This window comes from Stenella coeruleoalba (assembly GCF_951394435.1).
Source record: "Stenella coeruleoalba genome assembly, contig: scaffold_48, whole genome shotgun sequence".
In the NCBI taxonomy this organism is placed as follows: domain Eukaryota; kingdom Metazoa; phylum Chordata; class Mammalia; order Artiodactyla; family Delphinidae; genus Stenella; species Stenella coeruleoalba.
The window spans coordinates 1,959,904-1,976,365 of NW_027646083.1; the positions used below are offsets into that span (position 1 = coordinate 1,959,904).

General features: G+C 43.6%; 1 long non-coding RNA gene across 2 annotated transcripts in view; it reads left to right on the forward strand.

Moving 5' to 3' along the window:
- The window catches only part of LOC307181353, an 881,369-nt gene that overhangs the window by 259,766 nt on the left and 605,141 nt on the right, over positions 1–16,462 (forward strand). The window contains exon 1 of one of the 2 annotated variants that reach the window (XR_013826530.1): positions 6,704–6,718. The exons of the other annotated variant lie outside the window; for it this stretch is intronic. This is a non-coding gene — a long non-coding RNA (uncharacterized lncRNA). Of the gene's footprint in view, positions 1–6,703; positions 6,719–16,462 lie in introns of those variants that run through there. 2 annotated transcript variants of the gene reach the window in all.

A 16,462-nucleotide genomic window follows, 5' to 3' on the forward strand; every position in this document is an offset into this window, starting at 1 on the left:
CATAGGTTTTAAGATACTTACTAGTCAGGTACATTCTTAGGCGTTTAATATGCGGTATTGAGTCCATTTCGTTGAGCAAGGAGTAGCTCTTGTCTATTCCATATTTGACTTAAGGAACTTTATCTGTGCTCATTTCAATCTCTGGTTTTATGCAGCACCCCAACTCACCTTTCCCCTTAAGCAAGCATAAGTTGGTTTTCTAAATTTGAGACCCTGTTCTGTTCTGTAATTCAGTTCCTGTGTAGCCAAGTTTACATTCCGTGTATTACTGATATCTTATGATGTTTCTTTTTCTGTGTGACTTACTTCAGTTAGAATCATCATACCTGAATCCACTCATTGTGCTGCTAAGGGCCTGATGACACAGATTTCATTGCTGAGTGATATTGCTTGTAAGTAAATACCACAACTTCTTTATCCATTTTTCACTTTCTGCGATGTTGAACTTGTACTGTAAACGAGGTTCTTGTAAACAGAGCCGTTCCAAACTTTGGGGTGGCTGTGTCTTTTTGATTTTAATTTCCCTAAGCTATAGGACCATAAGTGGAAGTGCCCTAGGTTCTGTTGCTTTGTTTTTTAGATGTTTCAGGAAACACCATACACTTCTCCCGAGTGGTTGTTGGCAATTTACATCCCGCCCATCAGCATAACACTGCTCCCAGTTCTCCATGGCCTGTCCTGCCTTTCTGGATTTTACACTTTTTTCAGATGGCCCTTTTGACCGGGGGGAAGTGAGACTTCATTGTAGTGCAGATTTCCTTTGCAAGCTTGCTTGGTTGGCCAAAAAGGGCGTATGCGTTTTTTCCTGAATATATTCAGGAAAAAACGCATACGCCCTTTTTGGCCAAGTGCATCATTGTGGACGTTCTGCCTCTTTTCGTATGCTTTCAATGCAATTCCAGTCTACCTCCTGAAATCGATTTCCTGCAATTCTGCCCCGCTTTCAAGTCCTCTTGGCAGCCTTACTTCAGTCTATTTTTGGACGATAGCTGTCATTTATAACTCTGCAGGTTTGTGAATTACAGTGCCCCTGAGCTCCTTTCTTCAACTCGCTTTCTTGTGACCTGGCCGCAACACCGCAGGATGGCTTCAGGCCCTAATCTGGTTCCGGCACGGCACGCTGAGCCTTTGGTTATTTCCTCTTCCTGGTGGGAAATGAGAGTTAAATTTGCCCGTCCAGACACCTCCAGCTAGCCTCTCATTGGTTCTCGCTATTCCTGTTCATCTTCCGCAGAAATTGCAAACTGGGCCAAACAGGAGGTTAAAGGGACTGACCCTCCAAGTCGGGAGAGTGTTAGTAAAGCGTCTGGAATGTTGCACCCGAGTACCAGGGGAGGAAAACTGAGACATATTTGAACACGTCTCCCGATCAAATGGTTGATCATACTCTAGGTTCCACATGCATGTTTTAGCTGAAGGAAGAATACCTTAAACCTGGGTAGTTGAAACCCGTGGAATGGGTACCATGCAATATGACTTCAAAGGGTCTTCATTTGCTCACCGAACCTCTCCAATCCTATCACTGCTGCGTTTATGCCTCTGTACACATGCTTGATTCTCTTTCGGAGACATAGCAAACCATAGGTTTTAAGATACTTACTAGTCAGGTACATTCTTAGGCGTTTAATATGCGGTGTTGAGTCCATTTCGTTGAGCAAGGAGTAGCTCTTGTCTATTCCATATTTGACTTAAGGAACTTTATCTGTGCTCATTTCAATCTCTGGTTTTATGCAGCACCCCAACTCACCTTTCCCCTTAAGCAAGCATAAGTTGGTTTTCTAAATTTGAGACCCTGTTCTGTTCTGTAATTCAGTTCCTGTGTAGCCAAGTTTACATTCCGTGTATTACTGATATCTTATGATGTTTCTTTTTCTGTGTGACTTATTTCAGTTAGAATCATCGTACCTGAATCCACTCATTATGCTGCTACGGGCCTGATGACATAGATTTCATTGCTGAGTGATACTGCATTGTACGTAAGTACCACAAGTTCTTTATCCATTTTTCACTTTCTGTGATATTGAACTTGTACGGTAAACGAGGTTCGTGTAAACGGAGGCGTCCCAAACTTTGGGGTGGCTGTGTCTTTTTGATTTTAATTTCCCTAAGCTATAGGACCATAAGTGGAAGTGCCCTAGGCTCTGTTGCTTTGTTTTTTAGATGTTTCAGGAAACACCATACACTTCTCCCGAGTGGTTGTTGGCAATTTACATCCCGCCCATCAGCATAACAAGGCTCCCAGTTCTCCATGGCCTGTCCTGCCTTTCTGGATTTTACACTTTTTTCAGATGGCCCTTTTGACCGGGGGGAAGTGAGACTTCATTGTAGTGCAGATTTCCTTTGCAAGCTTGCTTGGTTGGCCAAAAAGGGCGTATGCGTTTTTTCCTGAATATATTCAGGAAAAAACGCATACGCCCTTTTTGGCCAAGTGCATCATTGTGGACGTTCTGCCTCTTTTCCTATGCTTTCAATGCAATTCCAGTCTACCTCCTGAAATCGGTTTCCTGCAATTCTGCCCCGCTTTCAAGTCCTCTTGGCAGCCTTACTTCAGTCTATTTTTGGACGATAGCTGTCATTTATAACTCTGCAGGTTTGTGAATTACAGTGCCCCTGAGCTCCTTTCTTCAACTCGCTTTCTTGTGACCTGGCCGCAACACCGCAGGATGGCTTCAGGACCTAATCTGGTTCCGGCACGGCACGCTGAGCCTTTGGTTAATTCCTCTTCCTGGTGGGAAATGAGAGTTAAATTTGCCCGTCCAGACACCTCCAGCTAGTCTCTCATTGGTTCTCGCTATTCCTGTTCATCTTCCGCAGAAATTGCAAACTGGGCCAAACAGGAGGTTAAAGGGACTGACTCTCCAAGTCGGGAGAGTGTTAGTAAAGCGTCTGGAATGTTGCACCCGAGTACCAGGGTACGAAAACTGAGACATATTTGAACATGTCTCCCGATCACATGGTTGATCATACTCTAGGTTCCACATGCATGTTTTAGCTGAAGGAAGAATACCTTAAACCTGGGTAGTTGAAACCCGTGGAATGGGTACCATGCAATATGACTTCAAAGTGTCTTCATTTGCGCACCTAACCTCTCCAATCCTATCACTGCTGCGTTTATGCCCCTGTACACATGCTTGATTCTCTTTTGGAGACATAGCAATCCATAGGTTTTAAGATACTTACTAGTCAGGAACATTCTTAGGCGTTTAATATGGGGTGTTGAGTCCATTTCGTTGAGCAAGGAGTAGCTCTTGTCTATTCCATATTTGGCTTAAGGAACTTTATCTGTGCTCATTTCAATCTCTGGTTTTATGCAGCACCCCAACTCACCTTTCCCCTTAAGCAAGCATAAGTTGGTTTTCTAAATTTGAGACCCTGTTCTGCTCTGTAATTCAGTTCCTGTGTAGCCAAGTTTACATTCCGTGTATTACTGATATCTTATGATGTTTCTTTTTCTGTGTGACTTATTTCAGTTAGAATCATCATACCTGAATCCACTCATTGTGATGCTAAGGGCCTGATGACATAGATTTCATTGCTGAGTGATATTGCTTTGTAAGTAAATACCACAACTTCTTTATCCATTTTTCACTTTCTGCGATGTTGAACTTGTACTGTAAACGAGGTTCTTGTAAACAGAGCCGTTCCAAACTTTGGGGTGGCTGTGTCTTTTTGATTTTAATTTCCCTAAGCTATAGGACCATAAGTGGAAGTGCCCTAGGTTCTGTTGCTTTGTTTTTTAGATGTTTCAGGAAACACCATACACTTCTCCCGAGTGGTTGTTGGCAATTTACATCCCGCCCATCAGCATAACAAGGCTCCCAGTTCTCCATGGCCTGTCCTGCCTTTCTGGATTTTACACTTTTTTCAGATGGCCCTTTTGACCGGGGGGAAGTGAGACTTCATTGTAGTGCAGATTTCCTTTGCAAGCTTGCTTGGTTGGCCAAAAAGGGCGTATGCGTTTTTTCCTGAATATATTCAGGAAAAAACGCATACGCCCTTTTTGGCCAAGTGCATCATTGTGGACGTTCTGCCTCTTTTCCTATGCTTTCAATGCAATTCCAGTCTACCTCCTGAAATCGATTTCCTGCAATTCTGCCCCGTTTTCAAGTCCTCTTGGCAGCCTTACTTCAGTCTATTTTTGGACGATAGCTGTCATTTATAACTCTGCAGGTTTGTGAATTACAGTGCCCCTGAGCTCCTTTCTTCAACTCGCTTTCTTGTGACCTGGCCGCAACACCGCAGGATGGCTTCAGGCCCTAATCTGGTTCCGGCACGGCACGCTGAGCCTTTGGTTATTTCCTCTTCCTGGTGGGAAATGAGAGTTAAATTTGCCCGTCCAGACACCTCCAGCTAGTCTCTCATTGGTTCTCGCTATTCCTGTTCATCTTCCGCAGAAATTGCAAACTGGGCCAAACAGGAGGTTAAAGGGACTGACTCTCCAAGTCGGGAGAGTGTTAGTAAAGCGTCTGGAATGTTGCACCCGAGTACCAGGGTACGAAAACTGAGACATATTTGAACACGTCTCCCGATCAAATGGTTGATCATACTCTAGGTTCCACATGCATGTTTTAGCTGAAGGAAGAATACCTTAAACCTGGGTAGTTGAAACCCGTGGAATGGGTACCATGCAATATGACTTCAAAGGGTCTTCATTTGCTCACCGAACCTCTCCAATCCTATCACTGCTGCGTTTATGCCTCTGTACACATGCTTGATTCTCTTTCGGAGACATAGCAAACCATAGGTTTTAAGATACTTACTAGTCAGGTACATTCTTAGGCGTTTAATATGCGGTGTTGAGTCAATTTCGTTGAGCAAGGAGTAGCTCTTGTCTATTCCATATTTGACTTAAGGAACTTTATCTGTGCTCATTTCAATCTCTGGTTTTATGCAGCACCCCAACTCACCTTTCCCCTTAAGCAAGCATAAGTTGGTTTTCTAAATTTGAGACCCTGTTCTGTTCTGTAATTCAGTTCCTGTGTAGCCAAGTTTACATTCCGTGTATTACTGATATCTTATGATGTTTCTTTTTCTGTGTGACTTACTTCAGTTAGAATCATCATACCTGAATCCACTCATTGTGCTGCTAAGGGCCTGATGACACAGATTTCATTGCTGAGTGATATTGCTTTGTAAGTAAATACCACAACTTCTTTATCCATTTTTCACTTTCTGCGATGTTGAACTTGTACTGTAAACGAGGTTCTTGTAAACAGAGCCGTTCCAAACTTTGGGGTGGCTGTGTCTTTTTGATTTTAATTTCCCTAAGCTATAGGACCATAAGTGGAAGTGCCCTAGGTTCTGTTGCTTTGTTTTTTAGATGTTTCAGGAAACACCATACACTTCTCCCGAGTGGTTGTTGGCAATTTACATCCCGCCCATCAGCATAACAAGGCTCCCAGTTCTCCATGGCCTGTTCTGCCTTTCTGGATTTTACACTTTTTTCAGATGGCCCTTTTGACCGGGGGGAAGTGAGACTTCATTGTAGTTCAGATTTCCTTTGCAAGCTTGCTTGGTTGGCCAAAAAGGGCGTATGCGTTTTTCCCTGAATACATTCAGGAATAAACGCATATGCTCTTTTTTTGGCCAAGTGCATCATTGTGGACGCTCTGCCTCTTTTCCTATGCTTTCAATGCAATTCCAGTCTACCTCCTGAAATCGGTTTCCTGCAATTCTGCCCCGCTTTCAAGTCCTCTTGGCAGCCTTACTTCAGTCTATTTTTGGACGATAGCTGTCATTTATAACTCTGCAGGTTTGTGAATTACAGTGCCCCTGAGCTCCTTTCTTCAACTCGCTTTCTTGTGACCTGGCCGCAACACCGCAGGATGGCTTCAGGCCCTAATCTGGTTCCGGCACGGCACGCTGAGCCTTTGGTTAATGCCTCTTCCTGGTGGGAAATGAGAGTTAAATTTGCCCGTCCAGACACCTCCAGGTAGTCTCTCATTGGTTCTCGCTATTCCTGTTCATCTTCCGCAGAAATTGCAAACTGGGCCAAACAGGAGGTTAAAGGGACTGACTCTCCAAGTCGGGAGAGTGTTAGTAAAGCGTCTGGAATGTTGCACCCGAGTACCAGGGGAGGAAAACTGAGACATATTTGAACACGTCTCCCGTTCACATGGTTGATCATACTTGGGTTCCACATGCATGTTTTAGCTGAAGGAAGAATACCTTAAACCTGGAGAGTTAAGACCCGTGTAATGGGTACCATGCAATATGACTTCAAAGGGTCTTCATTTGCTCACCGAACCTCTCCAATCCTATCACTGCTGCGTTTATGCCCCTGTACACACGCTTGATTCTCTTATGGAGACATAGCAATCCATAGGTTTTTAAGATACTTACTAGTCAGGTACATTCTTAGGCGTTTAATATGCGGTGTTGAGTCCATTTCATTGAGCAAGGAGTAGCTCTTGTCTATTCCATATTTGACTTAAGGAACTTTATCTGTGCTCATTTCAATCTCTGGTTTTATGCAGCACCCCAACTCACCTTTCCCCTTAAGCAAGCATAAGTTGGTTTTCTAAATTTGAGACACTGTTCTGTTCTGTAATTCAGTTCCTGTGTAGCCAAGTTTACATTCCGTGTATTACTGATATCTTATGATGTTTCTTTTTCTGTGTGACTTATTTCAGTTAGAATCATCACACCTGAATCCACTCATTGTGATGCTAAGGGCCTGATGACATAGAATTCATTGCTGAGTGATATTGCTTTGTAAGTAAATACCACAACTTCTTTATCCATTTTTCACTTTCTGCGATGTTGAACTTGTACTGTAAACGAGGTTCTTGTAAACAGAGGCGTCCCAAACTTTGGGGTGGCTGTGTCTTTTTGATTTTAATTTCCCTAAGCTATAGGACCATAAGTGGCAGTGCCCTAGGCTCTGTTGCTTTGTTTTTTAGATGTTTCAGGAAACACCATACACTTCTCCCGAGTGTCTGTTGGCAATTTACATCCCGCCCATCAGCATAACAAGGCTCCCAGTTCTCCATGGCCTGTCCTGCCTTTCTGGATTTTACACTTTTTCCAGATGGCCCTTTTGACCGGGGGGAAGTGAGACTTCATTGTAGTGCAGATTTCCTTTGCAAGCTTGCTTGGTTGGCCAAAAAGGGCGTATGTGTTTTTTTCCTGAATATATTCAGGAAAAAACACATACGCCCTTTTTGGCCAAGTGCATCATTGTGGACGTTCTGCCTCTTTTCCTATGCTTTCAATGCAATTCCAGTCTACCTCCTGAAATCGGTTTCCTGCAATTCTGCCCCGCTTTCAAGTCCTCTTGGCAGCCTTACTTCAGTCTATTTTTGGACGATAGCTGTCATTTATAACTCTGCAGGTTTGTGAATTACAGTACCCCTGAGCTCCTTTCTTCAACTCGCTTTCTTGTGACCTGGCCGCAACACCGCAGGATGGCTTCAGGCCCTAATCTGGTTCCGGCACGGCACGCTGAGCCTTTGGTTATTTCCTCTTCCTGGTGGGAAATGAGAGTTAAATTTGCCCGTCCAGACACCTCCAGCTAGCCTCTCATTGGTTCTCGCTATTCCTGTTCATCTTCCGCAGAAATTGCAAACTGGGCCAAACAGGAGGTTAAAGGCGCTGACTCTCCAAGTGGGGAGAGTGTTAGTAAAGCGTCTGGAATGTTGCACCCGAGTACCAGGGGAGGAAAACTGAGACATATTTGAACACGTCTCCCGTTCACATGGTTGATCATACTTGGGTTCCACATGCATGTTTTAGCTGAAGGAAGAATACCTAAAACCTGGGTAGTTGAAACCCGTGGAATGGGTACCATGCAATATGACTTCAAAGGGTCTTCATTTGCTCACCGAACCTCTCCAATCCTATCACTGCTGCGTTTATGCCCCTGTACACATGCTTGATTCTCTTTTGGAGACATAGCAATCCATAGGTTTTAAGATACTTACTAGTCAGGTACATTCTTAGGCGTTTAATATGCGGTGTTGAGTCCATTTCGTTGAGCAAGGAGTAGCTCTTGTCTATTCCATATTTGGCTTAAGGAACTTTATCTGTGCTCATTTCAATCTCTGATTTTATGCAGCAACCCAACTCACCTTTACCCTTAAGCAAGCATAAGTTGGTTTTCTAAATTTGAGACCCTGTTCTGTTTTGGAATTCAGTTCCTGTGTAGCCAAGTTTACATTCCGTGTATTACTGATATCTTATGATGTTTCTTTTTCTGTGTGACTTATTTCAGTTAGAATCATCGTACCTGAATCTACTCATTATGCTGCTACGGGCCTGATGACATAGATTTCATTGCTGAGTGATACTGCATTGTACGTAAGTACCACAAGTTCTTTATCCATTTTTCACTTTCTGCGATGTTGAACTTGTACTGTAAACGAGGTTCTTGTAAACAGAGCCGTTCCAAACTTTGGGGTGGCTGTGTCTTTTTGATTTTAATTTCCCTAAGCTATAGGACCATAAGTGGCAGTGCCCTAGGCTCTGTTGCTTTGTTTTTTAGATGTTTCAGGAAACACCATACACTTCTCCCGAGTGGTTCTTGGCAATTTACATCCCGCCCATCAGCATAACAAGGCTCCCAGTTCTCCATGGCCTGTCCTGCCTTTCTGGATTTTACACTTTTTTCAGATGGCCCTTTTGACCGGGGGGAAGTGAGACTTCATTGTAGTGCAGATTTCCTTTGCAAGCTTGCTTGGTTGGCCAAAAAGGGCGTATGCGTTTTTTCCTGAATATATTCAGGAAAAAACGCATACGCCCTTTTTGGCCAAGTGCATCATTGTGGACGTTCTGCCTCTTTTCCTATGCTTTCAATGCAATTCCAGTCTACCTCCTGAAATCGGTTTCCTGCAATTCTGCCCCGCTTTCAAGTCCTCTTGGCAGCCTTACTTCAGTCTATTTTTGGATGATAGCTGTCATTTATAACTCTGCAGGTTTGTAAATTACAGTGCCCCTGAGCTCCTTTCTTCAACTCGCTTTCTTGTGAGCTGGCCGCAACACCGCAGGATGGCTTCAGGACCTAATCTGGTTCTGGTACGGCACGCTGAGCCTTTGGTTATTTCCTCTTCCTGGTGGGAAATGAGAGTTAAATTTGCCCGTCCAGACACCTCCAGCTAGCCTCTCATTGGTTCTCGCTATTCCTGTTCATCTTCCGCAGAAATTGCAAACTGGGCCAAACAGGAGGTTAAAGGCGCTGACTCTCCAAGTGGGGAGAGTGTTAGTAAAGCGTCTGGAATGTTGCACCCGAGTACCAGGGGAGGAAAACTGAGACATATTTGAACACGTCTCCCGTTCACATGGTTGATCATACTTGGGTTCCACATGCATGTTTTAGCTGAAGGAAGAATACCTTAAACCTGGAGAGTTAAGACCCGTGTAATGGGTACCATGCAATATGACTTCAAAGGGTCTTCATTTGCTCACCGAACCTCTCCAATCCTATCACTGCTGCGTTTATGCCCCTGTACACACGCTTGATTCTCTTTTGGAGACATAGCAATCCATAGGTTTTAAGATACTTACTAGTCAGGTACATTCTTAGGCGTTTAATATGGGGTGTTGAGTCCATTTCGTTGAGCAAGGAGTAGCTCTTGTCTATTCCATATTTGGCTTAAGGAACTTTATCTGTGCTCATTTCAATCTCTGGTTTTATGCAGCACCCCAACTCACCTTTACCCTTAAGCAAGCATAAGTTGTTTTTCTAAATTTGAGTCCCTGTTCTGTTCTGTAATTCAGTTCCTGTGTAGCCAAGTTTACATTCCGTGTATTACTGATATCTTATGATGTTTCTTTTTCTGTGTGACTTACTTCAGTTAGAATCATCATACCTGAATCCACTCATTGTGCTGCTAAGGGCCTGATGACACAGATTTCATTGCTGAGTGATATTGCTTTGTAAGTAAATACCACAACTTCTTTATCCATTTTTCACTTTCTGCGATGTTGAACTTGTGCTGTAAACGAGGTTCTTGTAAACAGAGCCGTTCCAAACTTTGGGGTGGCTGTGTCTTTTTGATTTTAATTTCCCTAAGCTATAGGACCATAAGTGGAAGTGCCCTAGGTTCTGTTGCTTTGTTTTTTAGATGTTTCAGGAAACACCATACACTTCTCCCGAGTGGTTGTTGGCAATTTCCATCCCGCCCATCAGCATAACAAGGCTCCCAGTTCTCCATGGCCTGTCCTGCCTTTCTGGATTTTACACTTTTTTCAGATGGCCCTTTTGACCGGGGGGAAGTGAGACTTCATTGTAGTGCAGATTTCCTTTGCAAGCTTGCTTGGTTGGCCAAAAAGGGCGTATGCGTTTTTTCCTGAATATATTCAGGAAAAAACGCATACGCCCTTTTTGGCCAAGTGCATCATTGTGGACGTTCTGCCTCTTTTCCTATGCTTTCAATGCAATTCCAGTCTACCTCCTGAAATCGGTTTCCTGCAATTCTGCCCTGCTTTCAAGTCCTCTTGGCAGCCTTACTTCAGTCTATTTTTGGACGATAGCTGTCATTTATAACTCTGCAGGTTTGTGAATTACAGTGCCCCTGAGCTCCTTTCTTCAACTCGCTTTCTTTTGAGCTGGCCGCAACACCGCAGGATGGCTTCAGGCCCTAATCTGGTTCCGGTACGGCACGCTGAGCCTTTGGTTATTTCCTCTTCCTGGTGGGAAATGAGAGTTAAATTTGCCCGTCCAGACACCTCCAGCTAGCCTCTCATTGGTTCTCGCTATTCCTGTTCATCTTCCGCAGAAATTGCAAACTGGGCCAAACAGTAGGTTAAAGGCGCTGACTCTCCAAGTGGGGAGAGTGTTAGTAAAGCGTCTGGAATGTTGCACCCGAGTACCAGGGGAGGAAAACTGAGACATATTTGAACACGTCTCCCGTTCACATGGTTGATCATACTTGGGTTCCACATGCATGTTTTAGCTGAAGGAAGAATACCTTAAACCTGGGTAGTTGAAACCCGTGGAATGGGTACCATGCAATATGACTTCAAAGGGTCTTCATTTGCTCACCGAACCTCTCCAATCCTATCACTGCTGCGTTTATGCCACTGTACACATGCTTGATTCTCTTTTGGAGACATAACAATCCATAGGTTTTAAGATACTTACTAGTCAGGTACATTCTTAGGCGTTTAATATGCGGTGTTGAATCCATTTCGTTGAGCAAGGAGTAGCTCTAGTCTATTCCATATTTGGCTTAAGGAACTTTATCTGTGCTCATTTCAATCTCTGGTTTTATGCAGCAACCCAACTCACCTTTACCCTTAAGCAAGCATAAGTTGGTTTTCTAAATTTGAGACGCTGTTCTGTTCTGTAATTCAGTTCCTGTGTAGCCAAGTTTACATTCCGTGTATTACTGATATCTTATGATGTTTCTTTTTCTGTGTGACTTATTTCAGTTAGAATCATCGTACCTGAATCTACTCATTATGCTGCTACGGGCCTGATGACATAGATTTCATTGCTGAGTGATACTGCATTGTATGTAAGTACCACAAGTTCTTTATCCATTTTTCACTTTCTGCGATGTTGAACTTGTACTGTAAACGAGGTTCTTGTAAACAGAGCCGTTCCAAACTTTGGGGTGGCTGTGTCTTTTTGATTTTAATTTCCCTAAGCTATAGGACCATAAGTGGAAGTGCCCTAGGCTCTTTTGCTTTGTTTTTTAGATGTTTCAGGAAACACCATACACTTCTCCCGAGTGGTTGTTGGCAATTTACATCCCGCCCATCAGCATAACAAGGCTCCCAGTTCTCCATGGCCTGTCGTGCCTTTCTGGATTTTACACTTTTTTCAGATGGCCCTTTTGACCGGGGGGAAGTGAGACTTCATTGTAGTGCAGATTTCCTTTGCAAGCTTGCTTGGTTGGCCAAAAAGGGCGTATGCGTTTTTTCCTGAATATATTCAGGAAAAAATGCATACGCCCTTTTTGGCCAAGTGCATCATTGTGGACGTTCTGCCTCTTTTCCTATGCTTTCAATGCAATTCCAGTCTACCTCCTGAAATCGGTTTCCTGCAATTCTGCCCCGCTTTCAAGTCCTCTTGGCAGCCTTACTTCAGTCTATTTTTGGACGATAGCTGTCATTTATAACTCTGCAGGTTTGTGAATTACAGTGCCCCTGAGCTCCTTTCTTCAACTCGCTTTCTTGTGACCTGGCCGCAACACCACAGGATGGCTTCAGGACCTAATCTGGTTCCGGAATGGCATGCTGAGCCTTTGGTTAATTCCTCTTCCTGGTGGGAAATGAGAGTTAAATTTGCCCGTCCAGACACCTCCAGCTAGCCTCTCATTGGTTCTCGCTATTCCTGTTCATCTTCCGCAGAAATTGCAAACTGGGCCAAACAGGAGGTTAAAGGGACTGACTCTCCAAGTCGGGAGAGTGTTAGTAAAGCGTCTGGAATGTTGCACCCAAGTACCAGGGTACGAAAACTGAGACATATTTGAACACGTATCCCGATCGCATGGTTGATCATACTCTAGGTTCCACATGCATGTTTTAGCTGAAGGAAGAATACCTTAAACCAGGGTAGTTGAAACCTGTGGAATGGGTACCATGCAATATGACTTCAAAGGGTCTTCATTTGCTCACCGAACCTCTCCAATCCTATCACTGCTGCGTTTATGCCCCTGTACACATGCTTGATTCTCTTTTGGAGACATAGCAATCCATAGGTTTTAAGATACTTACTAGTCAGGAACATTCTTAGGCGTTTAATATGGGGTGTTGAGTCCATTTCGTTGAGCAAGGAGTAGCTCTTGTCTATTCCATATTTGGCTTAAGGAACTTTATCTGTGCTCATTTCAATCTCTGGTTTTATGCAGCACCCCAACTCACCTTCACCCTTAAGCAAGCATAAGTTGGTTTTCTAAATTTGAGACCCTGTTCTGTTCTGTAATTCAGTTCCTGTGTAGCCAAGTTTACATTCCGTGTATTACTGATATCTTATGATGTTTCTTTTTCTGTGTGACTTACTTCAGTTAGAATCATCATACCTGAATCCACTCATTGTGCTGCTAAGGGCCTGATGACACAGATTTCATTGCTGAGTGATATTGCTTTGTAAGTAAATACCACAACTTCTTTATCCATTTTTCACTTTCTGCGATGTTGAACTTGTACTGTAAACGAGGTTCTTGTAAACAGAGCCATTCCAAACTTTGGGGTGGCTGTGTCTTTTTGATTTTAATTTCCCTAAGCTATAGGACCATAAGTGGAAATGCCCTAGGTTCTGTTGCTTTGTTTTTTAGATGTTTCAGGAAACACCATACACTTCTCCCGAGTGGTTGTTGGCAATTTACATCCCGCCCATCAGCATAACAAGGCTCCCAGTTCTCCATGGCCTGTCCTGCCTTTCTGGATTTTACACTTTTTTCAGATGGCCCTTTTGACCGGGGGGAAGTGAGACTTCATTGTAGTGCAGATTTCCTTTGCAAGCTTGCTTGGTTGGCCAAAAAGGGCGTATGCGTTTTTTCCTGAATATATTCAGGAAAAAACGCATACGCCCTTTTTGGCCAAGTGCATCATTGTGGACGTTCTGCCTCTTTTCCTATGCTTTCAATGCAATTCCAGTCTACCTCCTGAAATCGGTTTCCTGCAATTCTGCCCCGCTTTCAAGTCCTCTTGGCAGCCTTACTTCAGTCTATTTTTGGACGATAGCTGTCATTTATAACTCTGCAGGTTTGTGAATTACAGTGCCCCTGAGCTCCTTTCTTCAACTCGCTTTCTTGTGACCTGGCCGCAACACCGCAGGATGGCTTCAGGACCTAATCTGGTTCCGGCACGGCACGCTGAGCCTTTGGTTAATTCCTCTTCCTGGTGGGAAATGAGAGTTAAATTTGCCCGTCCAGACACCTCCAGCTAGCCTCTCATTGGTTCTCGCTATTCCTGTTCATCTTCCGCAGAAATTGCAAACTGGGCCAACCAGGAGGTTAAAGGGACTGACTCTCCAAGTCGGGAGAGTGTTAGTAAAGCGTCTGGAATGTTGCACCCGAGTACCAGGGTACGAAAACTGAGACATATTTGAACACGTCTCCCGATCACATGGTTGATCATACTCTAGGTTCCACATGCATGTTTTAGCTGAAGGAAGAATACCTTAAACCTGGGTAGTTGAAACCCGTGGAATGGGTACCATGCAATATGACTTCAAAGGGTCTTCATTTGCTCACCGAACGTCTCCAATCCTATCACTGCTGCGTTTATGCCCCTGTACACATGCTTGATTCTCTTTTGGAGACATAGCAATCCATAGGTTTTAAGATACTTACTAGTCAGGAACATTCTTACGCGTTTAATATGGGGTGTTGAGTCCATTTCGTTGAGCAAGGAGTAGCTCTTGTCTATTCCATATTTGACTTAAGGAACTTTATCTGTGCTCATTTCAATCTCTGGTTTTATGCAGCACCCCAACTCACCTTTACCCTTAAGCAAGCATAAGTTGGTTTTCTAAATTTGAGACCCTGTTCTGTTCTGTAATTCAGTTCCTGTGTAGGCAAGTTTACATTCCGTGTATTAGTGATATCTTATGATGTTTCTTTTTCTGTGTGACTTATTTCAGTTAGAATCATCATACCTGAATCCACTCATTGCGATGCTAAGGGCCTGATGACATAGATTTCATTGCTGAGTGATATTGCTTTGTAAGTGAATACCACAACTTCTTTATCCATTTTTCACTTTCTGCGATGTTGAACTTGTACTGTAAACGAGGTTCTTGTAAACAGAGCTGTTCCAAACTTTGGGGTGGCTGTGTCTTTTTGATTTTAATTTCCCTAAGCTATAGGACCATAAGTGGAAGTGCCCTAGGCTCTGTTGCTTTGTTTTTTAGATGTTTCAGGAAACACCATACACTTCTCCCAAGTGTCTGTTGGCAATTTACATCCCGCCCATCAGCATAACAAGGCTCCCAGTTCTCAATGGCCTGTTGCCTTTCTGGATTTTACACTTTTTTCAGATGGCCCTTTTGACCGGGGGGAAGTGAGACTTCATTGTAGTGCAGATTTCCTTTGCAAGCTTGCTTGGTTGGCCAGAAAGGGCGTATGCGTTTTTTCCTGAATATATTCAGGAAAAAACGCATACGCCCTTTTTGGCCAAGTGCATCATTGTGGACGTTCTGCCTCTTTTCCTATGCTTTCAATGCAATTCCAGTCTACCTCCTGAAATCGGTTTCCTGCAATTCTGCCCCGCTTTCAAGTCCTCTTGGCAGCCTTACTTCAGTCTATTTTTGGACGATAGCTGTCATTTATAACTCTGCATGTTTGTGAATTACAGTGCCCCTGAGCTCCTTTCTTCAACTCGCTTTCTTGTGACCTGGCCGCAACACCGCAGGATGGCTTCAGGCCCTAATCTGGTTCCGGCCCGGCATGCTGAGCCTTTGGTTAATTCCTCTTCCTGGTGGGAAATGAGAGTTAAATTTGCCCGTCCAGACACCTCCAGCTAGCCTCTCATTGGTTCTCGCTATTCCTGTTCATCTTCCGCAGAAATTGCAAAGTGGGCCAAACAGGAGTTTAAAGGGAATGACTCTCCAAGTCGGGAGAGTGTTAGTAAAGCGTCTGGAATGTTGCACCCGAGTACCAGGGGAGGAAAACTGAGACATATTTGAACACGTCTCCCGTTCACATGGTTGATCATAATCTGGGTTCCACATGCATGTTTTAGCTGAAGGAAGAATACCTTAAACCTGGAGAGTTGAGACCCGTGTAATGTGTACCATGCAATATAACTTCAAAGGGTCTTCATTTGCTCACCGAACCTCTCCAATCCTATCACTGCTGTGTTTATTCCCCTGTACACACGCTTGATTCTCTTTTGGAGACATAGCAATCCATAGGTTTTAAGATACTTACTAGTCAGGTACATTCTTAGGGGTTTAATATGGGGTTTTGAGTGCATTTCGTTGAGCAAGGAGTAGCTCTTGTCTATTCCATATTTGGCTTAAGGAACTTTATCTGTGCTCATTTCAATCTCTGGTTTTATGCAGCACCCCAACTCACCTTTCCCCTTAAGCAAGCATAAGTTGGTTTTCTAAATTTGAGACCCTGTTCTGTTCTGTAATTCAGTTCCTGTGTAGCCAAGTTTACATTCCGTGTATTACTGATATCTTATGATGTTTCTTTTTCTGTGTGACTTATTTCAGTTAGAATCATCATACCTGAATCCACTCATTGTGATGCTAAGGGCCTGATGACATAGAATTCATTGCTGATTGATATTGCTTTGTAAGTAAATACCACAACTTCTTTATCCATTTTTCACTTTCTGCGATGTTGAACTTGTACTGTAAACGAGGTTCTTGTAAACAGAGGCGTCCCAAACTTTGGGGTGGCTGTGTCTTTTTGATTTTAATTTCCCTAAGCTATAGGACCATAAGTGGCAGTGCCCTAGGCTCTGTTGCTTTGTTTTTTAGATGTTTCAGGAAACACCATACACTTCTCCCGAGTGTCTGTTGGCAATTTACATCCCGCCCATCAGCATAACAAGGCTCCCAGTT